We start from the raw sequence: 12,260 nt of genomic DNA, 5'->3' as shown, positions 1-12,260 counted from the left end.
AGAAGAATAAAGTCTCAATAACTGAAATAAGAAACATATTAATTGACACTTAAAGATGTCTGAATGAAAGGAAAGCTGCCAATTTTATAGGCAAGCAAACCAACATGAATTTGTACAAATTAAAGAATGGAAACCCTAACCAAATAATTAATTTGATTTCGAAATTTGAGGAAGAGACAACGGCTTTCTGTATCATAGTATTTGATTACTTACAGAAGTGGGCTATTTCTTTTTAATAAATATCAAGTATTTGATTAGATGACGCTATCTGAAACCCCAGATGGGGTGACGATTGTGAACACTATTATGTACCTGAATAAAAATGGTGTGAAAATTTCAGGCAATAATTGTTTTCAGGGTTATATGTCTCTGAAGAGCTTTATAGAAGCTACGAGTGACTCGAAAGAATGGAAGTCTAAACATTCTGTGGAAGAAAGGCGGATTTATTTTCTTAACGAAATCGAAAATCCTGAACGCAAATGCCAACTGCCAAAATTATGTGAGCATTTGTTTTTCTATTCCTGCACACAACGCCCCTGTGGAAAGAGTATTTTCGCTGATGCAGGCCCTGTGGAGTGATGAAAGTGAATGACTGCTGACAGGGACTGTGGAATCAGTCTTACAGTGCCAGTTTAACTAAAAGCTGACTTGCATGGAGTATCATAAATACAGTTACATACACAATAAAAGTAATATTGTAGAACAAAAGCAAGCTGGTGCTTTTCACTTAGTATCATAAATACGTAAAAGGGGAAAACATTTTCTGGAAAAGATGAAATCTTCCGAAAAATATGGTGTACCAGCTGCTTCTGTCGCAACAGTTTCCATGTAGTTGTGTTCTATACGAAAATCAACTACCTTACATAATTTTTTTATTTCATTCCTACAAGTCGACCTTAGAGTGTCCGGACGAGGTCCCAGCTAGATATGGCAAACCAACATGTCCACAATCTGAACTTTGGTAATGAGGATACTTGACATAGTGTCTTTCAGCGTCTGACTTACATCAGTTTCAGTATGAGTGGCGAGGACAGAATCAGTTCCATATGATCGGAGAATTATTTTCCTCTCTTCGTGCGTGCATAACTAATCCGTTGAGACGAGTGGATTTTCTTCTTTGTACTCGTTATTTCGATTCACTGTGCGACATTAGAGTTGTTTTTCCTGGTAAAAGCAGTTATTTCATCAATCTGTAATCAACTTATAAAATAGGGAGTGGCTGAATCATTTTTCGGCAGCGTACTTTCTTTCAGGAGTATAAAGTAGAACCTCAGTGAAGTTTGCAGAGTAGGACAGAGACGCTGACGCCAGTAGCGTCTTTGGCTGCGGATCGTGAGCCGAACCTGTATGGTTCAGTCGGCGGAACACTCGCCCTTGAAAGGCTAAGTTTCCGAGGTCGCGCACCGGTGCAGTTCGCAGTTTTCATCTGCCAGGCTTCAAAACTGTTTGACATTCATCCGTGGTATTCACCGCATATACAGCGAACTGCGATTGCAACAGGTTATTAGCAAGTCAGTATCTCAGCAGAAACGGAGGCACGCGCGATTGTGTGTGTTTGTGTCTGTGTGAATTGAAAGGTGAGCGGATTGTGCCATAATATCACATCATTGTGTTTCACTCAAGCAGTGGCAAGGTCGAGTCCCCACTTTGCCGTCGTCAATTTGGTACCCGTAAATCAAACTGGCGAAACACTAGGAAAAGATTTCTTCTCTCGTCGTTGCTCGTAGTTATAAACTCCTTGATGTCAATAGCTGAAACCTTTAATAAGACGCTCTTCTTCCTCGTTAAGAAAATCGAATTTTAAGAGGCGAGACACGATAACACGGTTATATACTACGAACATGCAGTTTTCGTTCGTAAGGTTCATACACGACTCAGCCGTTAGCGGCGGATTCCTTTCCACAGGCGTTATCTCGCTACACGCAGTCATCTCGACTGCTGCCAAGTGGACGTTCCCTCCTCTGGCCGCGCTGCAGCACCGTGGCGCTCACATCGCGCATCTGTCACGTGACGTCCATGTTGACCTCGCAGGCAGTCGCCTGTTGACATTGGGCGGGTGCTGTTGACTTCGGGTGCTCAGTGGAACGTGTTGTTTACACAGACGCGACAGAAGACTGAGAAACAACCTATTATTGATCCTCTGCACGGGGAGTAAACTTTACTCATACAGTGAGTAACAAACTCAATTCCTCGTCATTAAAATAATCATACATGCGCATATATGTAAGTGCTCATCACATATAAATACACAGATGCAGCGGGGACGAATGCGTTAACAAGAGTATTTCGCAAGAATAGGATGGAAGTTCATGATTTGCCTTGCACAGTAAACGAAATTTCCGGAACTGAAGGTAATAAATGCTACGACACGCGCCAAAGTTTAAGATCGCAAGATTCCCGAAGGTTATTCATTTAAATATCGCTGAATACAGAAATCCGCTTATTAATCTTGGCTACTTGTGCTGCATCGAACAATACACTTTAGATGCTATAATGGTGATTCTTCAAATATGTTTAAGAAGGATGGAAGAGTATATAGCTACTAAAATATCGCACAGACTGTGCAATGACACCGCATACCCTGTCAAATTATTGGCGTATCCAGCTAGCCGGTTCTGACTCTGCGCGTCATGCAAACGAGAGAACAGCACACCAGGCTTTCTCCTACAGCAACTATTTACTCAGTCTAGCACGTACTGAAACTACAGTCTGCCGATTTCGGAAAGTTTTATCCATTGAATGATTGAGTGACTTAAAGCATTTTATGTGTGATACTGTAGTTAGTTCGATGGTAGCGTGCGGGGCGGCACGAAATTCGCGCACTCGGACATCACACAGTGGCGAATTGTACAAAAATGTCTCTAACAAAATTTCCTCTAGTGCAATTTTTTTGCGGCGGAAAATGGACATCAAAGAAAGGAAATTTGTCAACACTTAAATTGCGAGAATGCATTCCGAATTTAATGATTTGGCTGAGAGTGTAGCATTGTTTGGTAGATAAATGACGTCTTTCTGCATAAGGACAGGTCTTCTGGTGTTTTAGCAATTTTTTGTTATTAAAGGAAAAACGCACTACTCTGTAAATTTCTGTGCATTAGATCTACAGCCATACTCCACAAGCCACCTGACGGTGTGTGGGGGAGGGTACTGTGAGTACCTCTATCGATTCTCCCTTCTATTCCAGTCTCGTATTGTTCGTGGAAACAAAGATTGTCGGTATGCCTCTGTGTGGGCTTCAATCTCTCTGATTTGATCCTCATAGCCTTCGTGAGATCTACGTATGAGGGAGCAATGTACTGCTTGACTCCTCGGTGAGTAGCCGGCCAAGGTGGCCGAGCGGTTCTAGGCGCTACAGTCTGGAATCGCGCGACCACTACGGTCGCAGGTTCGAATCCTGCCTCGGGCATCGATGTGTGTGATGTCATTAGGTTAGGTAGGTTTAAGGAGTTCTAAGTTCTAGGGGACTGATGACCTCAGAAGTTAAGTCCCATAGTGCTCAGAGCCATTTGAACCATTTTGAACTCCTCGGTGAAGGTATGTTCACGAAACTTCAACAAAAGCCCGTACCGAGCTACTGAGCGTCTCTCTTGCAGAGTCTTCCACTGGAGTTTATCTATCATCTCCGTAACGCTTTCGCGATTACTAAATGATCCTGTAACGAAGCGCGCTGCTGTCCGTTGGATCTTCTATCAACCCTATCTGGTACGGATCCCACACCGGTGAGCAGTATTCAAGCAGTGGGCGAACAAGTGTTCTGTATCCTACTTCCATTGTTTTCGGATTGCATTTCCTTAGGATTCTTCCAGTGAATCTCAGTCTGGCGTCTGCTTTACCGACCATTAATTTTATATGGTCATCCCATTTTAGATAACTCCTAATGCCTACTCCCAGGTAATTTATGGAATTAACTGCTTCCAGTTGCTGACCTGCTATATTGTAGCTAAATGATAAAGGATCTTTCTTTCTGTGTATTCGCAGCACATTACACTTGTCAACATTGAGATTCAATTGCCATTCCCTGTACCATGCGTCAATTTGTTGCAGATCCTCCTGCATTTCAGTACAATTTTCCATTGTTACAACCTCTCGATATAGTACAGCATCATCTGTAAAAAGCTTCAGTGAACTTCCGATGTTATCTGTAAGGTCATTTATATATATTGTGAATAGCAACGGTCCTACGACACTCCCCTGCGGCACACCTGAAATCACTCTTACTTCGGAAGACTTCTCTCCATTGAGAATGACATCCTGCGTTCTGTTATCTGAAATCTTCAATCCAATCACACACTTGGTCTGATAGTCCATATGCTCTTACTTTGTTCATTAAACGACTGTGGGGAACTGTATCAAACGTCTCGCGGAAGTCAAGAAACACGGCATCTATCTGTGAACCCGTGTCTATGGCCCTCTGAGTCTCGTGGACGATTAGCGGGAGCTGGGTTTCACACGATCGTCTTTTTCGAAACCCATGCTGATTCCTACAGAGTACATTTCTAGTCTCCAGAATAGTCATTATACTCGAACATAATACGTGTTCCATAATTCTACAACTAATCGACATTATAGATATAGTTCAATAGTTCTGCACATCTGTTCGACGTCCCTTCGTGAAAACGGGGAGAAAATCTTTAATAAGCTGTTCTGTAATGCACTGTTTCGTATCTCCGAGAGTCCTCAAGACTCTATTTAATCACAAATGTGGTGCAATTTCTTAAGTATTGTCGATTTTTGTGGCACTATTTAGATACCCTACTGTAAGAATTATGTTGGAAACCGGTATACGCGTTAGTTTTCGCACTCATCTGATATCGTATTCAGAAGTGCCGCCTACTGGCCGCTTAGTGCGCTGCTACTGCTGGAGTAACAAAAACGAGCTGGAGTGTCACGACTATTATGTTAGGATGTGGTGTAATATAGAATTGCTGTTCCTTATCTCTGCGTCGTTTCCATATAACGCTAGTCTACTATTTTCCATAATCTCAAATCTTGTGACTGGTTTTCAAATTTGTGTTTGCATAAGGATTTCGTAAACATATTAGCTAACTGATTTTCTGCAGCAATATATTTGACATATATTTTTCTTGTCAAACATACATTTCTAACAAACTCGTGCTTAACTTTTATGATACAAGACTGACTGTTTTAATAAATTATAAGTTTCTTATCTTTCAAAATTTTTAAGTCTTGGAATAGCTCCTCAAACGGCAAATATTCTACAACACAAGTTGCAAGTGATTCAAATTCTGCTTCTGCAGAAGACAAGGCTACAGCACTCTATTCTTTAGTTACCCATCTTACAGCATTACCAAAGAGCTTGATAACATAACCTGATACTAATTTTCTATCTGCAGTGTTGGCCCAATCAGCATCAGTATAAGCTATTACAGTTTGATTGTTCTGTTCATTTTTATAATGCATCCCACAGTCTACTGTGTCTTTTATGTAATGCACTATTTTCTGTAAACCTTTTCAGTGCGATTCCTTTGGATCACTTTGATAATGACTGAAATAATTAACAGTATAACTTAAATCAGATTGTGTTGTTTGAGTTACATACAGCAAACATTCTATTAATTTTCTGTATGGCACTTTTTAATGAAATCTCGTATCACCCTCCACTTTTCTTTAATTCTATTCTATTGGCTTTTCGAAATAAGTTTTCTTTCTCAAAATTATTCCATTCTCCCTCTTATCTATCTCCATTATCAAGAACAGTTTCATATCACCGAAATATTTCTTTTTAAATTTACTTATTAAACTTAATTTGAATTCTTCAGTTACAACTCATCATTACCAAAAGTTAAAAAGTCATCTGGATATAAAAAAATATAAACCACAATGTTTAAGTTCCTGTCAGCATTGCTTTGCACAAAGCCTGAATGTTCAAAAAACTTGTCAGTCATTAAATTCTAAGATCTTGACGCCTACTTTTTATCATAAACTGCTTTGTTTAGCTTACTTACAGTAACTGGTTCTATATTAAATTCGGCTGGTATCTTTACATAAATTTCTTCATTCACATGAAGGGAGGCACATTGTATATCTGTCTAATGTGCAGTCAATTTTTCATGATTCATAACAGCAAGTAATGTTCACAGAGTTTTCAACCTTGCTACAGGAGCATATATTTCACTATACTGACAGCCTTTTCTTTGAGAACAACCTCGTGCAACTAGTCTACCTTTACAACTATTAATGTTGTCTCCATCGTCATGTTTCACTTAAAAGACCCACATCGTTTCAAAGCCTTTCTGTTTTCGGGTATTTCACGTACTGTCCAGGTGTTGTTTTCATTTATTACTTGCATCTCTTCTGCTACAGCGTAAAGCCATTCTTGTTTATCTAATCTGCTGTAACTGTCACTGAAAGTCTCTGGAACATCCTTGACATATATATTTGCTTTTAATGCTAATGCAGCATAGTCTTCCACCAACACTAGACCTTTCCTTTCTTGGACACTCTTCTGAATTTCAGGAGGTTTTTCCATCTTCAACTTCATTTTTACTTGGTATGGAGTGATTTTTGTAACCACTGACATCTTCTTTAGCGAAGACAACTTCATCGTTTTTGTCTTCTTTGCAAGAAAACCAATCTTCATTATTGTATCAAACCAATTTCCATCACACTTGATGTCTCTTCCAAGAATGATTTGTCTCTCTTCTGAGGACGATAACCGATATCCATTAACACCATAACCGATACCCATTAACACAGTATCTAACTATGAAGTACTTCTTTATTTTTGTAATCAAACTTTCCAGCAATCACTTCTGCAGGAGGAAGTAAATATGCGGCACAACGCAACCCCTCTCATTTTTTGCAACTCTGGCATTCCACCATATCACAGAGTAGCATGAACTGTCATTTTTAATGCACATGTTCGTGATTTATCAGGTAAACAACAATCTTTACTGCTTCTGTCCAAAAATATTTTTCAAGTTTACTGTTCAACATGTCACGAGCCTTGTTAATAATGTTCCTATTCATACGTTCACTCACTCCATTTTGCAGTGGGGTGTATATCATTGTCAATTCATCCTGGATTCCTTTCTTCTCAAAGAAGTATTTCAACTCATGTGGCAGATATTAACCTCCATTATCACATCGGAATCTACTAATCCTGATATTGAAATGAGTAGTTGCCGCTGCTTCATACTGTGTAACGTATTCTAGTACTTTGAATTTATTTTGCATCACATACACAGGGTGGTCCATTGATAGTGACCAGGCCAAATATCTCACGAAATAAGCATCAAACGAAAAAACTACAAAGAACGAAACTCGTCTAGCTTGAAGGGGGAAACCAGATGGCGCTATTGTTGGCCCGCTGGATGGCGCTGCCATAGGTCAAACGGATATCAACTGCGTTCTTTTAAATAGGAACCCCCATTTTTTATTACATATTCGTGTAGGACGTAAAGAAATATGAATGTTTTAATTGGACCACTTTTTTCGCTTTGTGATAGATGGCGCTGTAATAGTCACAAACATATGGCTCACAATTTTAGACTAACAGTTGGCAACAGGTAGGTTTTTTAAATTAAAATACAGAACGTAGGTACGTTTGAACATTTTATTTCGGTTGTTCCAATGTGATACATGTACCTTTGTGAACTCATTATCTCTGACAACGCATGCTGTTACAGCGTGATTACCTGTAAATACCACATTAATGCAATAAATGCTTAAAATTATGTCCGTCAACCTCAATGCATATGGCAATACGTGTAATGACATTCCTCTCAATTACGAGTAGTTCACCTTCCGTAATGTTCGCACGTGCATTGACAATGCGCTGACGCATTTTATCAGGCATTGTCAGTGGATCACGATAGCAAATATTCTTCAACTTTCCTCACAGAAAAAAATCCGGGGACGTCAGATCCGGTGAACGTGCGGGCCATGGTAAGGTGCTGCGATGACCCATCCACCTGTCATGAAATATGCTAGCCGGCCGGTGTGGCTGTGTGGTTCTAGGCGCTTCAGTCTGGAACCGCGTGACCGCTACGGTCGCAGGTTCGAATCCTGTCTCGGGCATGGATGTGTGTGATGTCCTTAGGTTAGTTAGGTTTCACTAGTTCTAAGTTCTAGGGGACTGATGTTAAGTCCCATAGTGCTCAGAGCCATTTGAACCATTTTTGAAATATGCTATTCAATACTGCTTCAACCGCACACAAGCTATGTGCCAGACATCCATCATGTTGGAAGTACATCGCGATTCTGTCATGCAGTGAAACATCTTGTAGTAACATCAGTAGAACATTACGTAGGTAATCGGCATACATTGGAGCATTTAGATTGCCATCGATATAATTGGGGCCAATTATCCTTCCTCCCATAATGCCGCACCATACATTAACCCGCCACGGTCGCTGATGTTCCACTTGTCGCAGTCATCGTGGATTTTCCGTTGCCCAATAGTGCATATTATGCCGGTTTACATTACCGCTGTTGGTGAATGACGCTTCGTCGCTAAATAGAACGCGTGCAAAAAATCTGTCATCGTCCTGTAATTTCTCTTGTGCCTCGTAGCAGAACTGTACACGACGTTCAAAGTCGTCGCCATGCAATTCCTGGTGCATAAAAATATGGTACAGGTGCAATCCATGTTGATGTAGCATTCTCAACACCGAGCGAGATGGCGCAGTGGTTAGCACACTAGACTCGCATTCGGGAGGACGACGGTTCAATCCCGTCTCCGGCCATCCTGATTTAGGTTTTCCGTGATTTCCCTAAATCGTTTCAGGCAAATGCCGGGATGGTTCCTTTGAAAGGGCATGGCCGATTTCCTTCCCACTCCTTCCCTAACCCGAGCTTGCACTCCGTCTCTAATGACCTCGTTGTCGACGGGACGTTAAACACTAACCACCACCACCACCACCATTCTCAACACAGAAGTTCTTGAGATTCCCGATTTTCGCCCAATTTGTCTGCTACTTATGTGCGGATTAGCCGTGACAGCAGCTAAAACAGCTACTTGGGCATCATCGTTTGTTGCAGGTCGTGGCTGACGTTTCACATGTGGCTGAACACTTCCTGTTTCCTTAAATAACGTTACTATCTGGCGAACATCCCGACACTTGGATGATGTCGTCCAGGATACCGAGCAGCATACGTAGCACACACATGTTGGGCATTGTGATCACAATAGCCATACATCAACACGATATCGACCTTTTCCGCAATTGGTAAACGGTCCATTTTAACATGGGTTATGTATCACAAAGCAAATACCGTCCGCACTGCCGGAATGTTACGTGATACCACGTACTTATACGTTTGTGACAATTACAGCGCCATCTATCACAAAGCTAAAAAAGTGGTCCAACTAAAACATTCATATTTATTTACGTAATACACGAATATGTAGTAAAAAATGGGGGTTCCTATTTAAAAAATGCAGTTGATATCCGTTTGACCTATGGCAGCGCCATCTGGTTTCCCCCTTCAAGCTAGACGAGTTTCGTTCTTTGTAGTTTTTTTCGTTGGATGCTTATTTCGTGAGATATTTGGCCTGGTCACTATCAATGGACCACCCTGTATAGCTGTAAAATGGGTATAGTCATCTATAAATGTAATTATGTACCTGTTACCGTAGTAAGACGCGAGAGTATGAGGATCCATGACTTGTGTACTAGTTCCTGTTGAGGTTTTGCTCTTGTCCTCTTCTGATACCGAATGAGGTTGCCCTGTGGTCTGCACACTGGGGCCCTATTCTGTATCTTTCCGCCATTTTGCCGATAGGTTCGGTTTGCGAGCGCACCGAACGGTCTTGTTTTCGAAACAGAGCCTCAACATTATTCAGTAAGCATTTCGAAAACGATGCCACACCATCCTAACTCCCAAAACGCTGTTGTCAGTTCTCCTCGCGCCAACCAATGAACAGCAATCTGCCTCAGATCCGCGCATGCGCACTGCAGCGCCACATCTCACGAACTCGAAGCAGCTAGCAGCTGACACAGGCAAGCCATTCTTCACAGTACCGAAAAGTGAGGTTAGAGTACTTAATACTGTTGAAATTTCGCTGATCATGGGCTCCCATGAATTCATGATAACGATAGAATATTGACTGTGTTCTGGAGACTGTCGTAAATGTCACATTAAGTCATTTTTTCCTCATTCACATCGACGTCTTGCCTTGGATTTTACGGTTTCGGAATATGAGTTTGGAATGGAGTGTAGTACCACATTGTACAAATACACCTATAGAAACATTCATCATTTTTTTCCGTTTTCTGTCGTTCCTTAGTTGCTTCAAAATTCATGGAAGTATGTTCCATCTATGCAACTAACTGAACGCAGTATAAAGATGCTTCACAAATAAAAGAAGTGAAACATGTATGGCAGTAAACAAACTGCCTTCAATAGGTTGCATAGACGAAACACATCTCCACAAACCCAAAAAATTTTTAAGAGACTGTTAAAGAATAAGAAGATGCATAGAATGTGGTTGTAACTTGCTCCTAGAGATCGAAATGATGAAGTAGCCTACTTCCCTATATGACACATCAACGATTTGGTTCATAAAAACAAAATTTTAAAAAACGCTTTTTCAAGTAAGTCTGGAGAGTAGAGCTATAGAAGTTCATTGTAGTTTATAACATGCATCTGATGAATCAAAATGTTTCATATATAGCGGTACAATCTGAAAATATTGTGGCAGGAAGCCTTTATCTCTGTCTACTGTTGCTAAGAATTCAATCGCAGATAAATACTTGTGAGGAGCTAGAGTATAAAGACGATTGCTGCTAGTTTCATTCTCAGCAATTTACGTTGTGCTCTTAGATTCCTGTCTGACCACACTCTCGGAAATCGCAAAATATTCCGAAAAAAATGGTGAATTATTTGTGACAAGAAGTAGTATAAATGTCACAGTCAGTTGTTTCACGCACAGTAATTTCATCTTTCATTTCTTAAACAAATGGAAGTCACGAAATCGGAGATACTCGTTACTGTGAAAGCGCGATCTTACGTGTAAAATACAACAAATATTTCAGTAAAATGCTTAACTTTGACGATTAACGAAGTCTCAGAATGTGTTGGAAACACGAAGAGGAAAAAAAATATTATCGCATCCAGCAGTATCTTTTTTTTTTTCAATTTGTTCGGTATTGTCGTTGCGTTTGGTCTGGGAGGACGTCACAAGACATCCGTTCAAGTTGATCGTTGATTCCTTTACTCAGTTTTTTATTACAGAGGGTGAACAGCCCTCTGACCGAACACGCTGAGCTACTGTGCCAAAATATCCGAACGTACGCCCTTTTGCAAGGCAGTTTGTCGCCTTATCAACTTCGCTACTACAACTTGTATGGTTTTAGTGCGTTATTTTATGTAATTCCCATCGAGAGAGACGCAGGCTGACTTCGTTGCCGAATGATACGGGTGTAAGCCGTACAAGCATGAAATTTTGGAAGGTTTCCTCTATCAGACTTCACAAAATTCCTTTTCACTGGTACTTAAGAGTCTTAAACGCGTTTCGATAGTCAATAAGTAAACCATTTGTGGAAAAGAGCATGCGAAGTCACTAGAATTTCATCTAACACATGTAATGTACGTAAGCTGAGCAGATGTCTTGATATTTAATGATCTTTAAACTCTTAATTGCATAAAAATAATAGGTATTTTGAAAAAAATATTGACCAAAAACTTTTTTATTTTGGATGCTGTAATCATTCACAGTAACAACCTAACCTAACCACATTCCTAACAAAGGAAAATAGCCTATTATGAACTCACTTTCCAACAGGACACATCCTGTGGTGATTCTTTAGTAACACAATCATTAAAACCAAAGCTAAAACCGCTCTATATATTTAAAATAACAAATTATATGTGTAAATAAACCACAGCTAACCGAACAACAGGGCCATACCGAAATCCAGAACCTGTCGGTAGAGTTGTCGAAAAATTGGCGGGATGACCGTTCGGTAACAGGTTCAAATGGCTCTGAGCACTATGGGACTCAACTGCTGTGGTCATCAGTCCCCTAGAACTTAGAACTACTTAAACCTAACTAACCTAAGGACATCACACACATCCATGCCCGAGGCAGGATTCGAACCTGCGACCGCAGCAGTCGCACATTTCCGGACTGCGCGCCTAGAATCGCGAGACCACCGCGGCCGGCTCGGTAACAGGTCTCAGAAGCTTACTGATTAGGAAATTCGGATAAAGAACCGAAAATGACGTCACTACCGAGACTAACCTATTGCACCGATCAGTATGCTCTCGCATTCAGGACGATGACGTTTCAAACC

The 12,260-nt window shown here is 40.7% G+C and overlaps 1 protein-coding gene across 1 annotated transcript in view; it reads left to right on the top strand.

Moving 5' to 3' along the window:
• The first annotated feature begins 2,041 nt into the window (after positions 1–2,041).
• LOC124804730 (UDP-glucosyltransferase 2-like) overlaps positions 2,042–12,260 on the top strand; it is a 197,289-nt gene continuing 187,070 nt past the window's right edge. Inside the window, exon 1 of the mRNA XM_047265024.1 lies at positions 2,042–2,169. The gene's annotated coding sequence lies outside the window, so the exon portion shown is untranslated. The remainder of the gene's footprint in view (positions 2,170–12,260) is intronic.

This window comes from Schistocerca piceifrons, chromosome 7 (genome assembly GCF_021461385.2).
Source record: "Schistocerca piceifrons isolate TAMUIC-IGC-003096 chromosome 7, iqSchPice1.1, whole genome shotgun sequence".
Taxonomy (NCBI): Eukaryota; Metazoa; Arthropoda; class Insecta; order Orthoptera; family Acrididae; genus Schistocerca; species Schistocerca piceifrons.
The sequence above is the reverse complement of the archived record's forward strand: the minus strand, read 5'-3'. Positions and strand labels throughout refer to the sequence as shown.